Below are 12,088 nucleotides of genomic sequence, written 5' to 3'. Positions count from 1 at the left end.
AGCCTTGTTGGCCCAGGCGGTTCTCTTTGCCCCGCCCCGTCGTCGTGAGGCGACCGGGGAACGTGGTTTCCCTCAGAATATATGCAATACTGTAGTTCCTCGCGGAGAAATAAGCTTTCTGCTTACTCTTTTTTTTAAAAAAAAAACACGTGTTCTGTCAGTTTTAAGCACGTGGGCCCAATGCACGCCTCTTAGGGAGCATGTCCCCATTGAATTCAGCGGAGCTTCTGAGTCGAGTAAACAGCCCCACCGTGTCCACTTGGGCGAGTGTGAGGGAATTTACTGAAGATTTCAATACAGGCTGCCAGGGCCGTAATGCAGAACAACAAACCCCTGTGTTGCAAACTAAACACAACAAACAATACAAGCAACACGCAGATCAGTATACTAGATATGCCATAATGCAGACTGCCATAAAACACACAGAAAGTAACGCCGCAAGGATAAAGCAACAGAAGTAGAATATGCGAATATTCCGCGGTTGTGTAGTTAAAACCACAATATTAGAAGCTCCGCTAGAAAGTACAGTTTTACCTCAGACCAAGAAAGGATGCCAGCCAGGTTAACGAGCAGAGTCAAAAACGTTGCTGAGGGCAGGAAGCCTTTCTGTAGAAAAGTCCAAATGAGAACATAAAGGTACACAAACTTAAAAGAAGTGTAAGCAGACAGCAACAGGGATGCTAAAAATAGAGAAGAATTCGAAGAGCACATTCAAAGACCATGAAAATATTACTTAAATGCATTGGTAGCAGGAGGTGATCTAGTGAGGCAAATGGATTACAGGTGTGCTAAGGAAGGAGAAGCTGAATGAATTATTTGGATGTGTCTTTGCAGGAAAAGAGTCTGAGGAACTGAGGCAGATAGTGGTGTTGAGGTGTTTATTCTACCTTATTGGCAGAATAAAAGCTGACAAGTTGCTGGGTCTGGAAGGCATCCGCAAGACAGTTCCTAAAAGAACTCAAATGTGAAATCTAGGACTGGGGAGTGGCCAATGCAACTCCAATTTTTAGAAAGAGACCCCAGGCGATCCTGGAAAACAGGCCAGTTTTCTTAACAGAAAACTGGTGGAAATCTCTTGCCAAGAACAAGTCTTGCTGAAGTGGAACCAGCATGGCTTCTGCAAGGGTAAGTGCTGCCTCACTTAAGATCTTTGAGAGTGTCAGCAAGCGTATACGTAAGATAGAAGTAGCTGTTTTACTGCAAAGGAATTTCAGAAATAGACTGGAAAGAGAAGCTGCTGAATTGCAACTCATTACCAAACTTAAAACCATGGAGAGACCTGGTCTGAACAAAGACATTGGATTCTTATCTCATTATACATGACTAGCCATTTCTCGCCTTCTCACCCCTTGCCTTTTCCTGTAGGACCTATTGCAGTCGTTAAGAGTCGTCAACAGGCTCATCTCAGCTATCTGCCAATCTCCCATTCCCACCACCCTTCTGAGTAATACCCCTCCCCACCTTCTCACTATATAGAAGGATCTGGCAACTTCTGTTTCAGTGTATCTGAAGAAGTGTGCATGCACACGAAAGCTCATACCAAGAACTAACTTAGTTGGTCTTTAAGGTGCTACTGGAAGGAATTTTTTATTTTGACTATGGCAGACCAACACGGCTACCTATCTGTAAGATAGAAGTGACGCAGTTGACACAGTGTACTTAGCCTTTTGAACAGCCTCTGACAGAGTACCTCACCAAAGACTCCTAAGTAAGCTTAGCAGCCACAGAATAAGAGGAAAGGTTATCTCACGGATTGGTTATGTTACGAAACAGGAAGCAGGACTATCTTGGCTCAGAGGCTTCTAAGATTAGCAAATAAACAAACACATACAGTATATTTCTTCCTACTTCCTTGAAGTATTTGCAAAACTCCTTTTTGGTATGAGGTTTTCGGTGTGCACACCCCACCATATTCCATTCACAGCAATGACTATGACATAGGTGCTCTGTTTGGGTAGGGCCATTTGAAGTTCTGTACACATTCACTGTTTAATGACCTGTTCAGAACGAGACATTTTAATTAAACAAAGAGACACATTTTTAACATAAAGAACATACAAGCGCAGCCAAACCTCTAGTACTTGCTTTATCTGCTGTAGCAAACAGGTAAGTTAGATCCTAAACGGTGTCATCAGAACCACTATGTAGGTATAGGTTAGAAATCAAAGGTCCTTCTTGCTGACTTTCAGTCAAAAGAGGCAAGATGGAATCCATGGAGCATAGCTTTGCCTAAAGACCCTAAACACTAAAGTTGATTGAATAGGGCTTTGCCAGTAAAACTGTCACAATGCTATAATTGGAATTGTGCTTACATCAAATTCATACACTTCTTGACCATAAAAACCCTCAAAGCAGTTTATAAAAAGGAAGAAAAAGAACAACCCTTACTGAAAACTATTAATGAGGCTATACAGTTAAAAGCGACACATAAACCATGGAATGAGACAAACTTACAACTGATCCTCTAAGTTTATTGAAAGATGGATTTTATCCTCAGTAGTTTGGAATAGTAAGTAACCATTTCCCTCTTTGTTATAAAAGAATTCTCCTTATACTTTATTCTTCTTTGCTTACTAATTTATTTCTTGTATAAGTGAGTTATAGATTTTGTGATTGTGCAACAATGTATAATTGGTGTGTTTGTTTGTTTGTGTGTGTGTATGAAAAAGATGATAAGGATACACAAAGAAGAAAGACACAGAAAAAAAAGCACTTGCTTAATTTCTTCACAACAAATTACTGCACTATTAACAAAATAACTTAGCAAGAATATGTTTGTTGGGAGATTATTTAGCATTCTTGCAGATTTTTCTTTATAATTTGCTTGAGACCCTCCCCTGTCAGCAGTTATCCATGAGATTTTAAAACATTTTTTAAAGAGAGAGAGAGAGAGATGATCAATTATAATGGTGGATACTTTAAAATTACATTTTCAAGCTTTTCAGTTCTGTGAATCAGACACATCATTTATTATACAAAGAAACTCACAATAAACTCACACTAACAGTCAACCCATGGGAGCACATGAAGCAATCTGTTCTGGAGTCTGAGAGAGGGAATCTGTCTTTATTACAAAGTATAATTTATGTGGATTTTATATTTATGGGATTGGAGTCTGAGCACTTCAGTTTTATCTTCTTATTCTTAAGTTGATAAGCGACACATTCTAGGAAGACTCCTGCCTTAAGACCCTTAATCCCTTCTAATATTTAAGGAAAAAATTCATTTGCCTTGTGTCTCATTTTATGCCGGGACATGCATTTCTCATATTTTTTCTTTGATGTCTGGTTAATGTGACTTATTTTTTAATTATTTAAAATTCAAAAGCTTGCCATCTCAATATTGGGAAAAGCTGTTTGCGAATATGTATCAGTATTGTGTCTGATGCTGTGACTTTGCATTGCAGTTTGTAATATCTAATGCATTGGGTTTGGCTCTTTCAAAGCTAAGAAGCAGCATGATATATTTTAATATGTATGATATACCTGTGGAGATTATAGTCTGTCGTCCTTCCCCTAGGGGGAACAGATTTTATGGTTTAGTAGGTCATTGACATCTTTAACCCCAATGACTCTACACAACACAGTGGGAGAAGATTTTTAAATGTCAACACCAGGAGTGGGTCACTCAACTTCCACTGACTAATTCCTGGAAGTTAATTGTACAGTGTTATACTGTTTGTTCCCTTCTGGGAACATAATTTTAGGTTCTGGCTCTAATCATAATGCAATGGACTCTGTTCTGTATACCTTACAGAACAAATGGCCAAAGTCCCTCTTACCCTGCATAACTCTGTTTCCAAGCAGCAGTCTGTGGACCTGAAACAATACACCCCATATACCTGTATTTACTCAGACGGCATGGTCTGACGCAGAGTGGCCGCTGCCTTCCCCTGGCTCTTCCTTGGCATCCTGCTTGGGAGCCTGCTTCCTCTCGCTTCCCTGCAGCAGCAGCTGCCACCTAGGGGGAGCATGTGGTGCCCCATTCACTGCCTTTGCTTCTGCACCATGGTGCACTGCATGCACCTCATGCTGGAAACTTTGAGGGCGATCAACAACTTGTCGCCACCAATCACCCAGATTTTCACTTCTATTTTAAGATTTCATTTTCTTAATTTTGGATTCAAAAAAATAGGGGTTGTCTTGTACATGGAAAAATACAGTATGTGCAAAGAAATTTCCACAAAATTAGATCTACTTAAACATTTGTAGGTCTAGCCATTCCTCTCCAGTTTTTAAGACAGAGCTGCTTTCTGGGATCATCAGCTACTGTATTTCCTGCCTTTGCAATTAAAATTGCTGTGGTAAGGGACCAAAACATATTCCAGTTGTTTTTAAATGTCCATTGTACTTAACGTATGTTGGCCTACCTTTGGCACAAATACAGATACTGCCAGGAACAGGGCAGGTGGCCCAGATCCCAAAGTTATGTTGTCTACCACAGCGGTTCTGAGTACTGGGGACAGGGGCCTGAAATGCAGTGGAACAGCATACCAAACTTCATGGATAGGGTTCTTCTAATGAGTTGAATCAGCTGAAGCCCTGTGTGAGAGCTTCTGCTTGCACAACGGGGCTTTCCCACCTCTCCTTTCCCTAGCACCCCCAAAACAATTGGCTGGGGGGGAGGTCGGGAAAACCCCTAGAACACCACACAGTGGGAGGAGAGGAGGTTTCTTCTATCTGCAGGCTGCAGTGCTTGTGCTGTTAGGATGTTCACCAGAGCACATTGTTGAATTCCACCCCATAGTTCGATCCTAGATTACAATCCTGATTTGGATGAGTTATTTAAACCACAGTTTGCAGTTTGGGTGGCCATGGGAAACTCAGGTTTGAGCAAACCTACAAGTCTTCTATAGCTACCACCCATGGTGGCTATGTTCCACTTCCATTATCAGAAGCAGTGGGCCTCTAAATACCAGTTGCTGGGAATCGCAAGTGAGTAGAATTAGGGTTGCCATATTGTTGCCGTATGTCTGGATTTCCAGGGACATTTCAGCGATTTCTGCCCAGACACTGTTTCCAACTGACATATTCTGGCTATGGCTGGAAAATTTTGGACATATGACAACCCTAGTAGATTGCTATTGCACTCATGCCCAGCTTTCCAAAGGCATCTAGTTGGCTATTGTGTGAATTGGATGCATTTTAAGGCACTGGTTATTTTTTAACCTGGCTTTTATCCTTTGAATTGGATATTGGATGTTAATTAAAGTCATGTTTTTCAACATTGTGTTTAGGGAGATGTCCATGTGCCCAGTATACTATAAAAGCAGTAAGCCTTTATGATACCTGCCTTTAATTTTCGACACTTGCAGTGGTATTATCCTCTTGGAATCAAGCTTTGGAATAGCTTTTTCTTTCAATAAACTTTCAATTTCTTCCTAATATTATTATAGTTTTGTTTGTTTTATGTTTAATAACTTCGTTGGAGAGAGAAACATTACTGAAGACCTCACAGTTCTGAAAACTACAATCGGAGCTTTAAAATGCTTTAAATGTGGTGAATTTTTGGCTGATGTGTGGATGCTGCCCTTAGTAATTAATTATATTAGTATGTTTGTTATTTCCTTATGGGGAATATTTTTGCAGTTATCATCTGAGAAAGTTCTTCAAAATGGGACCTTATCTGGTAGTCTTTTGTCAGTGCTTAGAGGATTCTTCAGTGATTTTTGCACTGTATGGTTCTCTGCAAGCCTTGCACTTGTAATAATATTTTGTCTATTTTATTGTAAACTCTACAACTGTAAAATCAATATGCAATAAAAATACATAATACATAAAATACACGATAACAATTCCACTGGGGCATTGATACTTCTTTAATTAAAATATGTAATATTTAATAATAAAAGGAACGATTAAAAAGCTTGTCAGTTAAAACAGTTAAAGCAAAAGCAAAAACAAAAACACAACCCAGAGCTTTAGTTCTGGGAATGCTTGCCTAAACAAGTGTGCCTTCAGGGGCCTCCAGTATTTCAGCAGAGAGGATATTCTGCAACACTAGTGCCACCAGTGAAAAGACCCATCGCCACATTACGGCATCTCAGTAATCAGCAGATTGTGGTAAAACTAACTGGGTTCCATTAGTTGATCACAATGTCCTTACTTGAAAGTGAAGAGGAAGACAGTTTTTCAAGACACATGGTCCAAAGTTGTTTAGGGTTTTTAAAATTTATTTAAGTAGCAAAATTTTAAAACTGGCTCAGTGGGTTATAGGCAAACAGTGCAGATCTCTCAGCACTGGTGTGATATGTGCCCAACAAGGTGCACCACTCACCACCTAGGCTGTGGCATTCTGCAACAGCTGCATGCAGCCTCTGGATCAAATGCAAGGGAAGCCCTACATAGAGCACATTACAACAGTCCAGACATGAAGTTAACAACACATATGTCACATTGGTCAGGATATTCCTGTCAAGCACAGTGTGCATTTGACGCACCAGCCAAAGCTGATGGTAGGCCCTCCTGGGCCCCCATGGGCAAAGATGGTTCAAAGACCACTCCTAAACTACGTGCCTGTTCTTTCAGAGGCAGTGCAGTCTCATTTAGAACAGGCAACCCCCCCAATTCCCAGACCTGGGGACCACTTCCACAGTGTTCAAAATTAGCCAGAAGCCATACATGTTTTGCTACTGGCATGGGTCCAATTGTGACCATGTAAAGATCTCTGAATGCCAGGTTGGCAACTAGGGAAAGCAAAATGTCACTTAGAGAAGGATTTGAAATATTTTCCTTGAAGCTTGAATTTGTTTTATTTGATGTTTTAATGTGTTGTAAACTCCTTTGAGATTTGTTCTTTAAAATATAAAGCAGTATAGAAATAATAATAATAATAATAATAATAATAATAATAATAATAATAATAATAATTTCAATTGCAAAAAACCCCAAAAGACCTGGTGCCTAGTTAGTCCATTGTGACGACTGTAACCTAGGTTTAAGATGCCATTTGGCTATTAGTTTATATACCTGAATTTCCCACAGTATCTCTGTTTTAGCAGATTTCAGTTTCAGTCGATCCTCATCCACTCTACCACTACATCTAGGCACTAGTTAGGCTTATGTGTGACCTCTCCTGACTCAGATTTAATGGGAAAGTAGAACTGATTGTCATCAGCATCCTGATCACACAGTGCTCCAAATCTCCTGATGATGCTCCCAACAGATTCATATAGATGCTAAATAGCATTGACAGACTTGTGCCTTGTGGCATCCACAGCTAAAATGCAAAGATGTAGACTTGTAGTCCCCCAATGCTATTCTTTGGTACCAGTTATATAGGAAAGACCCACAGAGACAACCCAGGAGAATTCCATGGTCAATGTTATCAAAATCCACTGAGAGATCCAACAGCAACAACAGGGTTACACTCCCCTTAACTTCTTTTGAGTCATCTGCCAGGGCGATCAGGGTTGATTCCATGCCAAACCCAGGCCTGAACCAAGATTAGAATTGGTCCAGATAATCTATTTCCTCCCATAGTGCCTGCAGCTGAACTGCCACCACCTTATTGAGAACCTTACCGTCAAAACAGGTATTAGAGACTTGATGGCAGTTGTCAAATACCTCAGGATCCATGAAAGGCTATTTCAGTAGCTGGCCTACCACCACCTCCTTCAAGGCAGTTAGGAAAATCCCACTCGGATTTGTTAGCTGCCAACTGGACCCACTCAGTCAACCTCTCTGATTTGCACAAACAATCCAGCATGGGCAAGGGTCAAGACGGCAAGTGGTGAAGCAGGTGGCCAGAAGCACCCTTCCCACATCCTTAAGCCTCAATAGCTCTAACTAATCCCTCAGAACTGGATAAGACAGTACGTTGGATATTTCTTCAGAGACTATATTAGCAGGGGAAAGATCAGTATGAAGGCGAACAATTTTGTCTTCAAAGTGCCTAGCAAACTTAACCACAGTAGGCATTTGATGGTTTGAATGTCCCATTGACTGGAACATGTAGGATAAACTTTTTCACCACTTTAAAGAGCTCTGCTAGGTGGCTACCTGAGAATGCAGTGGAGGCAGAAATGTGGACCTTGATGGGAAAGATTTCATTATGTAGGCTCCTTTTTTAGGACTAGCAGAAAACACATAAAGTAAGCAAAATAATCAGATATATGCTAAGTCTGGAGCCTCTTGAATTGTCAAACCAATTCCTGCTCCTCTTGGTTTAATAATAATCAAAGAGAAAATGAGTAAACTAGTAACATGTGTTGTTGATCTCAAGTATGACCACTTGCAAATAAATTAATGTGTAATGCTAGATGAATCAAGCTTATTTTCTCAATTCTTTTTCCTAGAGAGGAATAAAGTTCCATCAACAGAACCTCATTAGGTTGTGCAGCTTATACTAATTTGAGGAGCACATAGCTTGACAGTAAGCATAAGAAGAGAAGACAGAAACCCAAACCAAAGCTGCCAATCTACATCATACAAGAAGTGAACTTTGACCTCTCATAAGAAGGATGGTGATTGTTTCAAGTGCAAGAAGAAAAATGGAAGCTTGTCTGCTTATAAACATCAATGTCAGGGCACATTCCCTAATGGGACACCTGCATGAGCGAGGAAAGAAAGGAAAAAACCAATCATGTTTGTAAAAAATGGCAATGGCAAATGATAAGCTCCCATGTCTTTATTGCACAGTCGTCATCATCATCATCACCTGCCTCCTTCAATAAAATTCCCAGGGCAACTGGTAAAATTTCAAAATACAATAAAAATAAAACATACAGATTTAATATGTGGATAAAATACTAAGAAAAGTAAAATACAATAAATGGGAACAGCATGAAAACCGTAAAAACAACAAACTCAGTCCTGATTAAAAGGGTTTTGCTTGGTGCCAAAATAAGAGTTGGCACCCGGCAACCCTCTTTTGGGAGAGCAACTGGGGCACTGCCACTGAGAAGGCTCTTTCCCCAATAGCTTCTGCCATGCCTCTGATGGCAAGGAATTCAGAGAAAGGTCTCTGATGTCATGCAAGTACATTTTGTTTTGAATATTTAGCACTACACATGCTTTATGCCATAAGAAAAGCTGGACTCTGCCTGAAGGGGCTTTAGATTCAAAGTTTGACAATAGGGAGATACTTCAGGAGAAGCAAGAGTAGGAAGGGATGGTTGTGAACAAATATTGTTCATATCCTTAGACTTAAGAACCTAAGAAGGTTCTTAAAGGTGCCTAAAGAAGCCAGGGTGGCTATCTAAAGAACTTTTAACTGAGTTAAGATTAAAAAAGGATGTGTACAAAAATGGAAAACGGGGGAAACCACCAAAGAGGAATTCAAACAAATAGCCAGCACATGTAGAAACAAAGTCAGAAAAGCTAAAGCACAGAATGAACTCAGGCTTGCTAGAGAGGTTAAAAGCAACAAAAAAGGCTTTTATGGGTATGTCCGTAGCAAAAGGAAGAACAAAGAAACAGTGGGGTCACTCAGAGGAGAAGATGGTGAAATGCAAACAGGGGACACAGAAAGGGCTGAACTCCTCAATGCCTTCTTTGCCTCAGTCTTCTCCGATAAAGAAAACAATGCCCGACCTGAAGAATTTGGAGCAAATGATTCAGCAGAGGAAACACAGCCCAGAATAACTAAGGAAATAGTACAAGAATACTTGGCTAGTTTAGATGTATTCAAGTCTCCAGGGCCAGATGAACTGCATCCAAGAGTATTAAAAGAACTGGCAGATGTGATCTCAGAACCACTGGCTGTCATCTTTGAGAATTCCTGGAGAACAGGCAAAGTCCTGGCAGACTGGAGGAGGGCAAATGTTGTCCCTATTTTCAAAAAGGGGAAAAGAGAGGACCCAAATAATTATCACCCAGTCAGTCTGACATCAATACCAGGGAAGATTCTGGAGCAGATCATTAAGCAAACAGTCTGTGAGCACCTAGAAAGGAATGCTGTGATCACCAATAGTCAGCATGGATTTCTGAAAAATAAGTCATGTCAGACTAACCTGATCTCGTTTTTTGACAGAATTACAAGCCTGGTAGATGAAGGGAACGCAGTGGATGTAGCCTACCTTGATTTCAGCAAGGCATTTGACAAGGTGCCCCATGATATTCTTGTAAAGAAGCTGGTAAAATGCGGTCTTGACTATGCTACCACTCAGTGGATTTGTAACTGGCTGACTGACCAAACCCAAAGGGTGCTCATCAATGGTTCCTCTTCATCCTGGAGAAGAGTGACTAGTGGGGTGCCACAGGGTTCTGTCTTGGGCCCGGTCTTATTCAACATCTTTATCAACGACTTGGATGATGGACTCAAGGGCATCCTGATCAAATTTGCAGATGACACCAAACTGGGAGGGGTGGCTAACACCCCAGAGGACAGGATCACACTTCAAAACGACCTTGACAGATTAGAGAACTGGGCCAAAACAAACAAGATGAACTTTAACAGGGAGAAATGTAAAGTACTGCACTTGTGCAAAAAAAATGAGAGGCACAAATACAAGATGGGGGACACCTGGCTTGAGAGCAGTACATGTGAAAAGGATCTCGGAGTCTTGGTTGACCACAAACTTGACATGAGCCAACAGTGTGACGCGGCAGCTAAAAAAGCCAATGCAATTCTGGGCTGCATCAATAGGAGTATAGCATCTAGATCAAGGGAAGTAATAGTGCCACTGTATTCTGCTCTGGTCAGACCTCACCTGGAGTACTGTGTCCAGTTCTGGGCACCACAGTTCAAGAAGGACACTGACAAACTGGAAGGTGTCCAGAGGAGGGCAACCAAAATGGTCAAAGGCCTGGAAACGATGCCTTATGAGGAACGGCTAAGGGAGCTGGGCATGTTTAGCCTGGAGAAGAGGAGGTTAAGGGGTGATATGATAGCCATGTTCAAATATATAAAAGGATGTCATATAGAGGAGGGAGAAAGGTTGTTTTCTGCTGCTCCAGAGAAGCGGACACGGAGCAATGGATCCAAACTACAAGAAAGAAGATTCCACCTAAACATTAGGAAGAACTTCCTGACAGTAAGAGCTGTTCGACAGTGGAATTTGCTGCCAAGGAGTGTGGTGGAGTCTCCTACTTTGGAGGTCTTTAAGCAGAGGCTTGACAACCATATGTCAGGAGTGCTCTGATGGTGTTTCCTGCTTGGCAGGGGGTTGGACTCGATGGCCCTTGTGGTCTCTTCCAACTCTATGATTCTAAGAACTTGCGGTATCAGGGCAAAGACCCATCTAGTCCAACATCCTTAACTAGATGCCTCTGGAAGCCCATAAGCAGGGCATGAGGGTAGTCTTCAACTGAGGGATCCTGCTTCCAGCCCTGCTGGTTCCTGATCCCCATCTAGATTGTTCTGTTTTACTGTGACTATTTGAGGTTGACTTCCGGCAACACAGTAATCTGCCTTATACTGAGTCATACCATTGGTCCATCTAGCTCAGTATTGTCTACACTGACTGGCAGCAATTCTTCAGGGTTTCAGACAGGGTACACTATCATCCCTACCTGGAGCTATGAGGGATTGACCATGAGACCTTCTGCAATGAAAGCAGATGCTCAACCAGTGAGCTATGGCCTTTCCCCTAATGCCCCATGTTGAAAGAACTACAAGGCTATTCAACAAGGTGGCCTTTTCTCAAATATGTGGTTAAAGTTGTCTAAATAAGCTTAAAATGTTGATAGATCAGCCTTAGCATTGCTATACATGATTTTAAAATCCTTTTTGAAGCATAGGGAGGAGGGGAATTGGTCTGAACTAGTATTTTCTATGTTGAAGTTGTTTCTTTTTTCTTTTTTTTTAAAAAAGCCTCCTTCTTAATTAACCAAAACACAAATGTTGCTTAAGAATTTCCAGCAAGCCCTACTTATTTCAGAGTAACACTGTCTTACATTCCTATTTTAGCTTGGCCCTTGTGTGGCTTCACCTCTCATCTATTTCAATTATTCATTTGCATTGACAGCTGATATATGCGATGTCCTTATCTCCAGGGAAACAGATCGGCTGTTGCCGTTTGATTTATCCTACTGGAATGCATTTCAATTACCATCTTAAGCCTGCGTCCATGATGTGGGGGCTAAGGCAATGATGTGAATCACCCTATTTAATATGCTCTGTTACTTTGCTGAAATCCATTGCGATG

The 12,088-nt window shown here is 41.1% G+C and overlaps 1 long non-coding RNA gene across 1 annotated transcript; it reads left to right on the top strand.

The window, feature by feature from the left end:
• Positions 1-98: 98 nt before the first annotated feature.
• On the top strand, positions 99-11,282 carry LOC310689579. Its single transcript, XR_014517522.1, has 3 exons — positions 99-1,125; positions 8,297-9,162; positions 11,155-11,282. It is a non-coding gene; the product is annotated as an uncharacterized lncRNA (long non-coding RNA).
• Positions 11,283-12,088: the final 806 nt, after the last annotated feature.

Source organism: Podarcis liolepis (genome assembly GCF_965112155.1).
Source record: "Podarcis liolepis genome assembly, chromosome: 12".
NCBI lineage: Eukaryota > Metazoa > Chordata > Lepidosauria > Squamata > Lacertidae > Podarcis > Podarcis liolepis.
This window is presented reverse-complemented; position numbering and strand designations above follow the sequence as displayed.